Below are 10,768 nucleotides of genomic sequence, written 5' to 3'. Positions count from 1 at the left end.
ATAGTTTAAAAGTCTTCACATTCAAGCTGGGTGTGTATTATGGTGGATTTTGCATGAATTTAGATGACAGCCCAGGCTAGCTGAGACTGTTTCAAAAAGTGGAGGGTGGAGAAGAGGGGGAGAAAAATAAGTTTGGAGGTTCAGCGAGCATTTCCTGAGCTCTTTTCAGATCTTGGTCTTTGTCTTTGATATAATCACGACAACAGTCTGGCGGTTTGGTGATGTATCCATAGAGGTTTAACAGGAAGGAATAGTGTATAGTCTAACATGAAGGCGTATATGTGTTTCGGTAGGTTTGCTTGCCTTGTTTGGTTACTGCTGTTGGAGTCGGAGAATCACAGATGCCAAGGCAATGACGGTGCATTCAGCAGGGGAGAACAGAGCAACTGACTGCCAACAGTGATAGGCTAGGAGGGTGCCCGCAGAAGACAGAGCCCTGAGATAGCGCCGTGAAGTTTGTCCCTTCCGGACCAACCTTACAGATATCTGCATATAACCGCCACACGCCCTCGGAGTGAAGAGATAGCTACATGAGTATATGAAGCAGGCATGGAGCAAAGCAAAACAGTCAAGGGCCATGCAGGTTGTGAAATACCTATGACGAAACAGGTGTGGCCACAGCGCTGCTGTCCTTGGAATGCTCTGAAGCTCTTGGATGGAATAGTAAGGACTATTCCGCATGGTCTTCCTGGTTGTGTTTCTGACCTGGTAGCCGATGGAAGTTTTCTATGTAGCTCTGCCAAGATTGGGGGCCTTCAGACATAACTGAAGTGTTGTTCCATTTATATAGATGAAGGAGTGAGCTTTGGTGAGGTCAGTTAGCTGAAGACAGCCCTGCTGAAGAGAACTCTGGGTTCTAATAAATGGGATCTCGGTTCTCTGGCTCTCTGTTGAATACAAATGCAGATGTGGTGTGAGATTGTGTGGCACTTTCTGGCCCAAGTCTGCAGCAGACCTGTCTCTCTGTGTGTACATATTAGGTCAAATATGTAGGCTTTATTGGTAGGTTTTTCTCACAAACAACTGCCCTATATCATTAATGGTGGAATTTCCAAATGATTCATTTAGAATTTACCTCTTTTCAAAAAACAGGACTTGTAACTGCTTTTTTGCAAATTTACACAGCTTATCTGTACCTCTGCATTATTTTCTTTTATTCCGTCAGGTTGACACAGCAGGTCAGAAAGACTTGGCAATTTGGGATACTCACCCAGTATATATACACAAACAGTCCAAGACCTTTTAAAACACCCTGGCCGCAGAGAGAGTCCCGGATGTAGATGGATTGGGCATGCTAGGCAGGAGCTACACTCTCTGACTACTTGAGGTCCTTCAAGGGTGTTCTCCAGGGTTTTGGGAAGAGGCTGCTCTGAGACATCACGCCTCTTCCACACATGTGCCTCCTACCCGGTTTGGCACGCACCTGCAGACTAAAACCAGAATGGGGCGGAGCTCGACTTTGGCCGTAGCAGACGTGGCAGAAAAGAAAGAAAAAAAAAAAAATAGAAAGAAAGAAAACAAACCAGCGGTTGCCCTTTCATCCCCTTTCCGATAAGCAAGCCATGCCGATCACTTGCACGGCACTTAGGCATAGAGTGCAGAATTCGCCGGTGGAAAGGGTTTTGGTTACGTGGCGAGCCGGGACGCTGACCGCTGCGGGGGCGGGCTCACACCCTTCTCCCCACTCGTGAGGTCGGTGACTTGCTGGGAAAGCCCGCGAACCACACTCTGCACCCGGGGCGAGGCGTGAGCTCTCCGGGTTCCCTCGCAGCCCACCGCCGGAGCTCGCGCCGCCGAGCCCCCGCCGAGCCGCAAGTTCTAGCGCCGGGAGGTGGACCCCACGCGCGGCCTCGGGGCCCCGCCCACTCCGGCCTGGGGTCGGAGCCTCGGCGAGCGCTGGCGGAGTCCGAGCGGCCGCGGCGCCTTTAAGGAGCCGCTCTGCGGTAACCCGAGCCCGCAGTCCAGGCGGGCGCGGCGGCGGCGGCGCGAACCTCGGCGACAGCTCCTCCGGGCTTCCCCGGCACCCGCGAGCATCTCGCGCGTGGCTCCGGCCGGCGCAGCCCTCGGGCCGGGCCGGATGACCAGGCGCCTGTGAGCCCCGCCGCGCTCTCCCGGCCCCGCGCAGCCGCCGCCCGCGCGCGCGCGCGACTCGTCCCGGGACCCGGCACAGGTGACGCCGTTTGGACGGGATCCGGGAGGAGGGCGGCCTCACCCGGCGCAGCCTCCGGCACGGCGCCGCGTCGCCCCGGCCTAGCGCGGCCGAGCCCGGGCGCCCGAGGCAGGCGGGTGGGAGCGCGCGGGAGGCTCCCCAGGTGCGCGGCGGCGCAGCATCCTTCCTGCCGCCGGCCCCGCGCCGCCTGCCTCTGAGCAGATGGTGTCCGGGGCCCGCGGCCCCCGCGCCGCCCCGAGTCCGCTGGGTTCTCCCGGGCTGCGGGGTCTGGTCCCGGCTTTCCTGCTTGGCTAGGGGCGCTTAAGGGGTCTGAGCCCAAAGCGGGTGGGTGCAACCTCTGGGCCTGCAGGGGACGCTTTTCTTGCAAGAGACCGGCTCACAGTCTCAGCGCAGCAAGTGGCAGCCCCCTCCTCCCCAGCCTCTTGATAAAACAAGTAGCTTTTATTTAAGCCCCCGGTGGCTCTCAAGTGGGTCCCGTTTTTAGCCACGTGAGTGCTCAAGTCTAGTGGACAGGGAATTGGTTTCTCTCTCCAGCCACTGAGACCACTGGCAAGTTGATTAAACTAAGCGCCTTTTCATACCCCGGCAGGAAAAAGGGGGTCTCTAATGCCAGTGTTTATTTCCCCACTTTTCCAAGATGGTAGGACAGCTTCTGTGAAAGTGGGTTTGAGTTGTTTAAGTTCAGTTAAGGGTCACTTGCTGCCCTGTGTTTTTTTGTTTTGTTTTGTTTTTAATTGTAAGCATTTGCTGGTCAGTGGGCACGTGTATGTAACGTTGCAGAATAATAAAAAGTGACCTTTGATGTTTAAATTAATCCAGATATAAGTTTGGAGGCAATGTGGAGGAGTTTGTGTGGATGGTGGGAATGAATGTCTAAAGTGGACAAGTCTGTCATTTTATTCAGTAAAACCTTTACATCGTCAGGTAATTGGGGGGAAAAAACAGATCTAGGGTGGGGATGTTTTTAGGGTGAGATGCTTCTGTAGGAACAGGTAGCGCAGGGTGGAGCATCGGTGAGTAGTTCCTAAGTCAATAAATTCAGGAATCCCACTTCCCGTTTTAAATGCTCTTGTCAGGTTAAAGATGTGTTCTTCTTGTTTTTAATTTCCTTAAGTTGTGTGGATGGAAGTAATCTAGAAATGTGCACCCGCAATGCCAGAACAATTGAAAGGCCAGGATTCGGGGCTTCCCTCTGCTGTGCCATGTGATGATCCAGAGGATTTTTTTTTTTTTTTTTGAAGGTGCTTCTTTTTCCCTCCACCCCTGCAACTCCTTCTCTCTCATCACACTGCCTCTGTCCAGTGTTTGCCTCTTTACCTGCGTCATCCTTCATGAGTTTTATCTGTCTGGGCTGGATGCCTTTGACCCAGTTGCTTAGTCATTATTACTAGCTTTGTGTTTCTGATCCTTCCAGTAAAAGGCCTTCATCACTTGGGTAAAAAGAAGTATGGCTCTTGCCGCTGAAGTCCTATATTCACTGGGAAGTGACTAGGGGAGGACAGTTGTTAGAAGCTTGAAACATCAATCACCAGAGAAGATGGACAGGATGAACGGGTGCTGAGGGTTTTCTGAATAGACTCACAGAGTAAAGGTGCAAGATTTGGCCTGTCCTTGCATCGTTTGCTGGAATCTCCGTTGTAGAGATTCCATTGGACTCTCAAGAGAAGCCCTGTGAGGTGAGCTCTTAGAAGAGAAGCCCTGTGAGGTGAGCTCTTAGAAGTGCTACGCTAAATTAGGTGAGAGCACTCCTTGTAAGTACCCCTTTGACAAGGGATGGTCAGCTTCCCTTCCCTCCCACTGCCATAGCTAATGGAGCAAAGGAGCCCAGATTTCTGAAGGGAAACAGGAAAGGGGCTGGGGTGCAAAGAGGGGGTGGAGTAGTCTTGAGGTTGATCTGTCACTCTTTGGGTATTTATTGTCCCTCATCATCAAGGGCAACTGTGTGCTAGTCATCAAACCTATTCACACTCCTCCCTTGGTGCTCTAGAGGAGGCCTGGCATGCCTGTGTTCTTCTCAAAGCCCCATTTATTAGAGGACACCACACAATTTCGTTTATAAGAAACCCTTCAGGCCTCAGCTCTCCCTCTGCCCAGCTTCCAAGCTAATGTTCTCTGTCTTACAGATTAAAGATTCATTTGCGCTTTAGTATTCCTGAGAAGGGTTAGCTGGGCAGTCTACATTGACGTACAGAAAACTTATTTTTTTTCCTGCAGTTTTTCTTTTGAGGTAGTTAGTGAACTAATTAGAATAGTGGGCATGTGTAAAAGGGAGGGCTTCCTGGAGGGTAGCTTTATGAGAGTTAGGTTGGATAGCTCGGATAGCTCGTGCCGCTGTCCTTGAGCAAGGAAGATTTCTCACCATGGGGAGACAGTTTCCTAGTGCTTTCCCTACTTCCTTTTGCCCCGTGAGGGAAAAAGAGAACATTATGGGAGGTAGATATTCCATATGGCCTTGGGATGGCAAACAGACTTGATCTGGGTGGTAGGGACAGCTGTATTCACCTGACACTGCCAGAGTACCTTAGGCTTCCTTAGAAAATTACTTCACTTTCCTGATGTGCTCATATAAGTAGTACTCTGGCAGTGTCTTTCTCTTAGGGATGAACGGTGGCACGCTGAGAAATAGAGGCCTGCTGCTCTGAGGCCTGCTGTTCCTTGGAAGGCTTTGGAGGTCGCAGCATATCCCCGGCCGGATAAGCCAAGATAATTTCGGAAATGGAAAGGGGTCTCTTTGCTCAGGGTGCATGGGTGTGGTTAGAAGACATAATGCTGTGGATACCCAGAGCTTGTAAAGCGGCGTACAAGGCCCGTGTTCTTGAAAATAGTGCCTGAAGATAGCTGCACATCTGCTCAGAGTTTGAACCACAGGGGAGAAAGGAGATGCTGAACAATGGGACCAGTGTCCCAGGCCTGTCAGAATTCTTTCAAACGTTACTGGGCTGGGATGTCAGAAAGTGCATTTTTATTTCGAGACCCAGAACATAAATAAGTGTATGAGTATCTGAAACAAATTCTTACTCTTATTCTGTTTCTAGTTGGCATTTTAAAGAAACTCCTAACCTTCACTCCACTGTTTGTTTACTTGGTGGAAAATCAGGGTTAGTGGAGGTATGTGGGTATGGGGGGGGTAAGAGGGTTGGGGTTGCTGGGACACTGGAGGGAGGTGATTGAGAAGCTGGTCTGTCCGAGGGGACCCTCTGGTCTGTGAGGGTGTGAGACTCATAGAGACAAAGGCATCTGGATGGGGCAGATGCAAACAGGGACTTCCCACTCGCTCGTTCATCTCAGAGCCAAGCAATTGCTTTTGAAGGGTGAGGAGGAAGGAGTGTGGAAAGGATGTTGCATTTGGATTTCAAAGCAGATTTCTTTGGAGCAGTAGCTTTCCCTCTGTAGAGTAAGTGAGGAAACAAATGGCCCAGAACAAAGTAGCTGATGGATTTAGGTCATGTCCAGCTTCCGTGGGCCGCTGAGGGGAGCACAGGGGCTCAGCTGTGGGCAGGAAGGATGAGTAGGAGGCTCACATTTCCCGGCTCTGAGAAGTTCTGAGCAAAGCTCAGGGGCTTTAGTTGTTAGTTGTTTCTGAACCTCACTTGCTGCTTGAACTCAGCAAGGAGTTGGCTGCTGGCCTCGCCAAGAATTGGAACAGTTTTCTCATTCTCTTTTATAACATGACCAGGCTACCCAGACGTCAAGTATCTGCCACAACCAGTGTCAGGCAGCTAATTCTACTGTGTGCCCTGGAGTTGACCAAAGGTAGAAACTAGTCTTTGGTCTTTTGATTTCTTTTTTCATAACAATTAATATCTGACTCCCACCACCAGGTAAAATAAAGCAAAGCCTACAGAAAGAAGTACCCAGGTATCAGCCTGTTGCTTAGGTACTGCTTGGCTTTGTCATTGACATTCGACCTAGTTGGATCCTCTTTTCGAACCATCTGTATTCCTTATGTGTGCAATTCTCACTGTTTTATAGGTGCCTAAATTCAACCCTTTCTTGTCTGCCTGTCTGTCTGGCATTTGTCCAATGCTTTCAATTCTGGTTATCTTATATCCTCCAACTTTGGGTATAGGCCTAGCTACTCCCAATTTTGGATCCCAGATTCTAGAGACAACTATATACTGATGAATTTTTTCTTTTTCTTTCCTTCCTTCCTTCCTTTTTTTTTTTTTTTTTCTGGACAGGGTTTCCCATTGTAGAACAGGCTGGCCTTGAACTCACAGAGATCCAGCTGCTTCTCCTTCCCCTGAGTGCTGGGATTAAAGACCTGCCCCACCACACCTGGTTTGCTGATGAGTTTTCTATATTGGCTTTAATTTAATCTTTAGTTTTGGGATATAAGGAGAAACTTATCTTGGTCAAATTTTTTCCAAGCAGACTTAAAAATCCACTGAAAGCTATATTTTGGGGCTGAGGATGAACACAGTAGGGAAGACAGCCTTTTAAAGCTCTGTATTAGCCCCAGTGCTACTCTGCAAAAAAAAAAGAACAATATATTTCGAGAGCATTGAAAATGGCTTCTGTCTTGGTATGTGTTTATTTAATGGAATGACAGCAAGAAGGAATTTTAATTGATGAATTTTTAATTTTTTTTAATTTGAAAGCCCCCTAGACAAGAGTGTTCTACTTAGGGACACAGGTTATTTTATTTATTTATTCATTTATTTATTTTTGATTTTTTTTTTTTAAGGCAAGAGTTTCTCTGAGTAGCCCTGGCTGTCCTGGAACTCAATCTGTAGACCAGGCTAACCTCAAACCACCTGCCTGCCTCTGCCACTGCCTCTGGAGTGCTGGAATTAAAGTCATGGGCCACCATACCTAGCCAGGACAGTTTTTAAAAGTAGTCTTGCTTGATTAACATGATTGCTCTAACACATGTAAAAGTATTGGGTCACTTAAAAATTGAATCAAATTTTGTAATTTGTTAATGTGTCTTTTTTTGTTTTAAAAATATTTTAAAAATTATTTATTATTAGAATGTATTCACTTTGTATCCCCTCTGTAGCCTCCTCCCTCATCTCCTCCCAAGCCCACTCTCCCTCCCTCTTTTCTCCCATATTCCTCCCCTAGTCCACTGATAGGGGAGGACCTCCTCCCCTTCCTTCTGATCCTACTCTATTAAGTCTCATCAGGACTGGCTGCATTATCTTCCTCTGTGGACTGGCAAGGCTGCTCCCCCACCCCCCTGGGGAGGTAATCAAAGAGCCAGCCACTAGGTTAATGTCAGAGATAGCCCCTGTTCCCCTTACTAGGGAACCCACTTGGAGACTGAGCACACATCTACGGATACTTGATTTTTATCTATCTATCTATCTATCTATCTATCTATCTATCTATCTATCTATCTATCTATCTATCTATCTAGACAGGATTTCTGTGTGTAACACAGCCCTGGCTATCCTGGAACTCACTTTGTAGACCCAGTTGGCCTAGAACTCAGAGACCCACCTAAATCCCAGCTTTCTAAATGCTGGGATTAAAGGCAGGTGTCACCACACCCAGCTTTGTTAATGCTGTTCTAAGGACTCATAGAGATTACAGTTTTGCTCAGTTTAAGCAGTATCACTTGTCTTTTATTTTTTTATTTGCTGTACATATTTATTTTCATATTTGTGTAGGTATAATGGGACGTGTGTGTGTGTGTGTGTGTGTGTGTGTTTAAGCAATCCAGGACATCCATGGCTTCACCATCACTCTACAAATTTTGTTTGTTTTCAAGACAGGGTCTTGCCATGTAGCTCTGGCTGTCATAGAACTCACGATTGTAAACTAGGCTGGCCTGGAACTCACAGAGATCTGCCTGATTCCCAAGGCTAGGATTAAAGGCATGGGCTCTGTCACGCCCACCTGGCCCCTTCCACCCTGGTTTTAAAGACAGCATCACCCACTGAAACTGGATTCAGTGTTTGGGTAGACTAGCTAGCCAGAAAACGCCTGGGATCCCCCTGTCTCTGCAGGTGGGAACCACCTCACAGGGGAAGCTGGAGAGCAAAACTCCCAGCAAGCCAGCTGTCTCTCCAGGCCCGTGTTTCATGTTTTTGAAAGCCTGTATTACCAAAGAGATTTCTTACATGTTTTGTAGAAAAATGGAGTGGTGTGGGGCAAGATAAAGATTGGAGTGGGAGGCCAAGAGGAAAGACTCATCTCCGAAGCAGAGGCGGCATTCTGGCAGCTCCTAGATCCACATCTCAGAAACAAACCCTGAAGACATTGTGGTTTTGGAGGGCTTGATAATGCTGTCGTATGGCCCAACGTAATAAATGTTTTCCCAGCCAGGGGAGTCAGAAGCGAGAGGATTGGCAACTTAGTAAGATCTCCATCTCCACTCTCCAAGTGGGTCAAAGGAAACCAGGTGTGGTGACACATCTGTAATCATAGACCTTTCGGAGCTGAGCAGGATAATGAAGATTCAAGAGCAGTCTCTGCTGCATAAGGAGTTTGAGGCCAGTATGGGCTATGAGACCCTGCTGTAGACAGGCAGATGGATCAGTGAATGGGAGGGTGGGTGGGTGAATCGGAATGTAGCTCAGTGGTGTGGTAAGCTTGCCTACCATATACAAAACCATGCGTTCAGTTATAGCATTGGAGCTGGGAGGAGAGGGGATTTGGGACAACTTGAAAACATTTATACACTATAGCAACAGAAAATAAATTTAGGGGGAAAACAAAACATAAAGGCAAAGGCTGCCTAGTATAACTCCTGTTCTCTTCTTGCTACAAGCTCTGGTTTGTAGCACTGCAGTAGCCAAAGAGAATTGATCTGTAACTCAGTTCAGGATCCTGGGCAGGGAGACCAGAGCAGAGGACTCTGACTGTTCTGGTTTCAAGGGTCCCAGGGCTTTTCTGGCTGGCTAGCCTAGCCAGTCTCTGAGCTCCAGTTTCAGTGGGCTATGCTGTCTTTGAAAACAAGGTGGAGAGTGGTTGAGAAAGACACTGGCTGTGAACTTGTGGCTTCTACACAATCACACATACCAACAGAAGATGAATTTCTCTTTTGAGTTTTTAATCAAAGCAACACTATCTGCAGAGCCGTGGTGAATACACCAATCATCTTGCTTCTTATAGTAAAACCCGGCGGTTTGACTTTCTGATGGCATTTCGGATCAAGTTCTTTGATGCTAGCCAGGGGCGCTCAGTAAAAGGTCAGTAGGGTGAGGTGTAAGTTCATGGGCTTAACCCAGAAATAGCTTTAACAGGACCTAAAGGGACACATGACCAAAATAAACAGCAACGTGATACTCATCCTGGACAGTGCCTTCACAAGGCAGTACACAGTATATGATTTGAGTATGTCAGCCTGATCCTGGTTCATAAAGCTGGGGCACCACCCAGAAGCCACCAGGATCTGGGCTTCTGGAGTCACCAAATACTTGTCTCAGTAACAGGCCCCTAGAACAGATCTCTGTAGCCAAGGCAGGCCTCACCTGGGATCCTCCTTTTCAGCCTCTCAAGTAGCTGGAATGACAGACCTGTATCCTCAAGCCAGGCTTTCTGGACCGCTCTCCATGACGGAGGCTGTGGGCCATGCTTACTTCTTTTTTCATGATTCACTTGTGTTTTTTAAATCAAATGTGAGTTAAACTTGAGGCCTGAAATGTGTGATGTTAATGAAACATCTGCTTTGACTTTCATGTTAGCTCACTAGGTTATGAAGTGGGTTAAAAACACACACACACACACACACACACACACACACACACACACACACCCCTGTGGGTGTGGTGGCACACACCTTTAATCTCACAGGCAGATCTCTGTACTTTCAAGGTCAGCCTCGTCTACATAGCGAGTTCCAAGACATATTTGGCTCTATGTAGAGAGATCCTGTCTCAACAACAAAAAACAAAACAAGAACAAATCCTCACATCATTGTCTTCAACCTCCTGACACATTCCACGCCGGATGCTCAATCAGGTTGGTACGCATCAAGTTCGTTGGCTAGTAGTGTAGGTAGGTCCGGCATTAGGTGAGGCCAGCCTCATAGGAGGTTAGAAGAGAATCTACTCAGTCCTTTTGGCAGTTTTAATGACCCTTGAGGAGCAGAATACAAGGCTACCTAACAATGTGTCCTTTGGCTGTCTTGTTTTATTATTTTTTAAAATGTTATTCTTCTCAAATAGTCCTGTTTCTAGGCCTTGGTGTGGCTGGGGGGTGGGAGGTGCCTCAGGAAAAGAGAAGATACTGGGAGGTGAATGTGAGCCAAGTACAATGCTATGCATACACAGAGGTGTGGAAGTTGCATGCTAAAGAGCTACCATTTGTACCTTTATAAATTGTAGATTCCACACTTGATAGAATATGTAATACTTGTTATTTTTTCCACATATTACCCTCTTTTGTTCTTCTCCCAGAAGTTAGTTCTTTTCCTCCAAATAGTCTTCCCTCTCCCCTTCTGCCTTTAAGTCATATACATTAAAAACAGCAACAACAAAAGCCAACTAGATGCCACATGTGAGAAAACATGCAAGATCTGTCTTTCTGGATTTGGCTTAGTTCACACAGCAAATGGTATAATTTTAATTTTGTTCCCCCCGCCCTTTTCTCTCTCTTTCTCTCTTTCTTTCTTTCTTTCTTTCTTTCTTTCTTTCTTTCTTTCTTTCT

General features: G+C 47.6%; 1 protein-coding gene across 2 annotated transcripts in view; it reads left to right on the top strand.

The window, feature by feature from the left end:
• Window positions 1-1,520: 1,520 nt before the first annotated feature.
• Tlcd4 (TLC domain containing 4) overlaps window positions 1,521-10,768 on the top strand; it is a 61,720-nt gene continuing 52,472 nt past the window's right edge. The window contains exon 1 of one of the 2 annotated variants that reach the window (XM_055628134.1): window positions 1,521-1,692. The gene's annotated coding sequence lies outside the window, so the exon portion shown is untranslated. Of the gene's footprint in view, window positions 1,693-1,725; window positions 2,171-10,768 lie in introns of those variants that run through there. The other variant, XM_055628133.1, reaches the window with a different exon arrangement.

This window comes from Psammomys obesus, unplaced genomic scaffold, assembly GCF_907164565.1.
Source record: "Psammomys obesus unplaced genomic scaffold, mPsaObe1.curated_primary_1811, whole genome shotgun sequence".
NCBI classification, from domain to species: Eukaryota; Metazoa; Chordata; class Mammalia; order Rodentia; family Muridae; genus Psammomys; species Psammomys obesus.
This window is presented reverse-complemented; position numbering and strand designations above follow the sequence as displayed.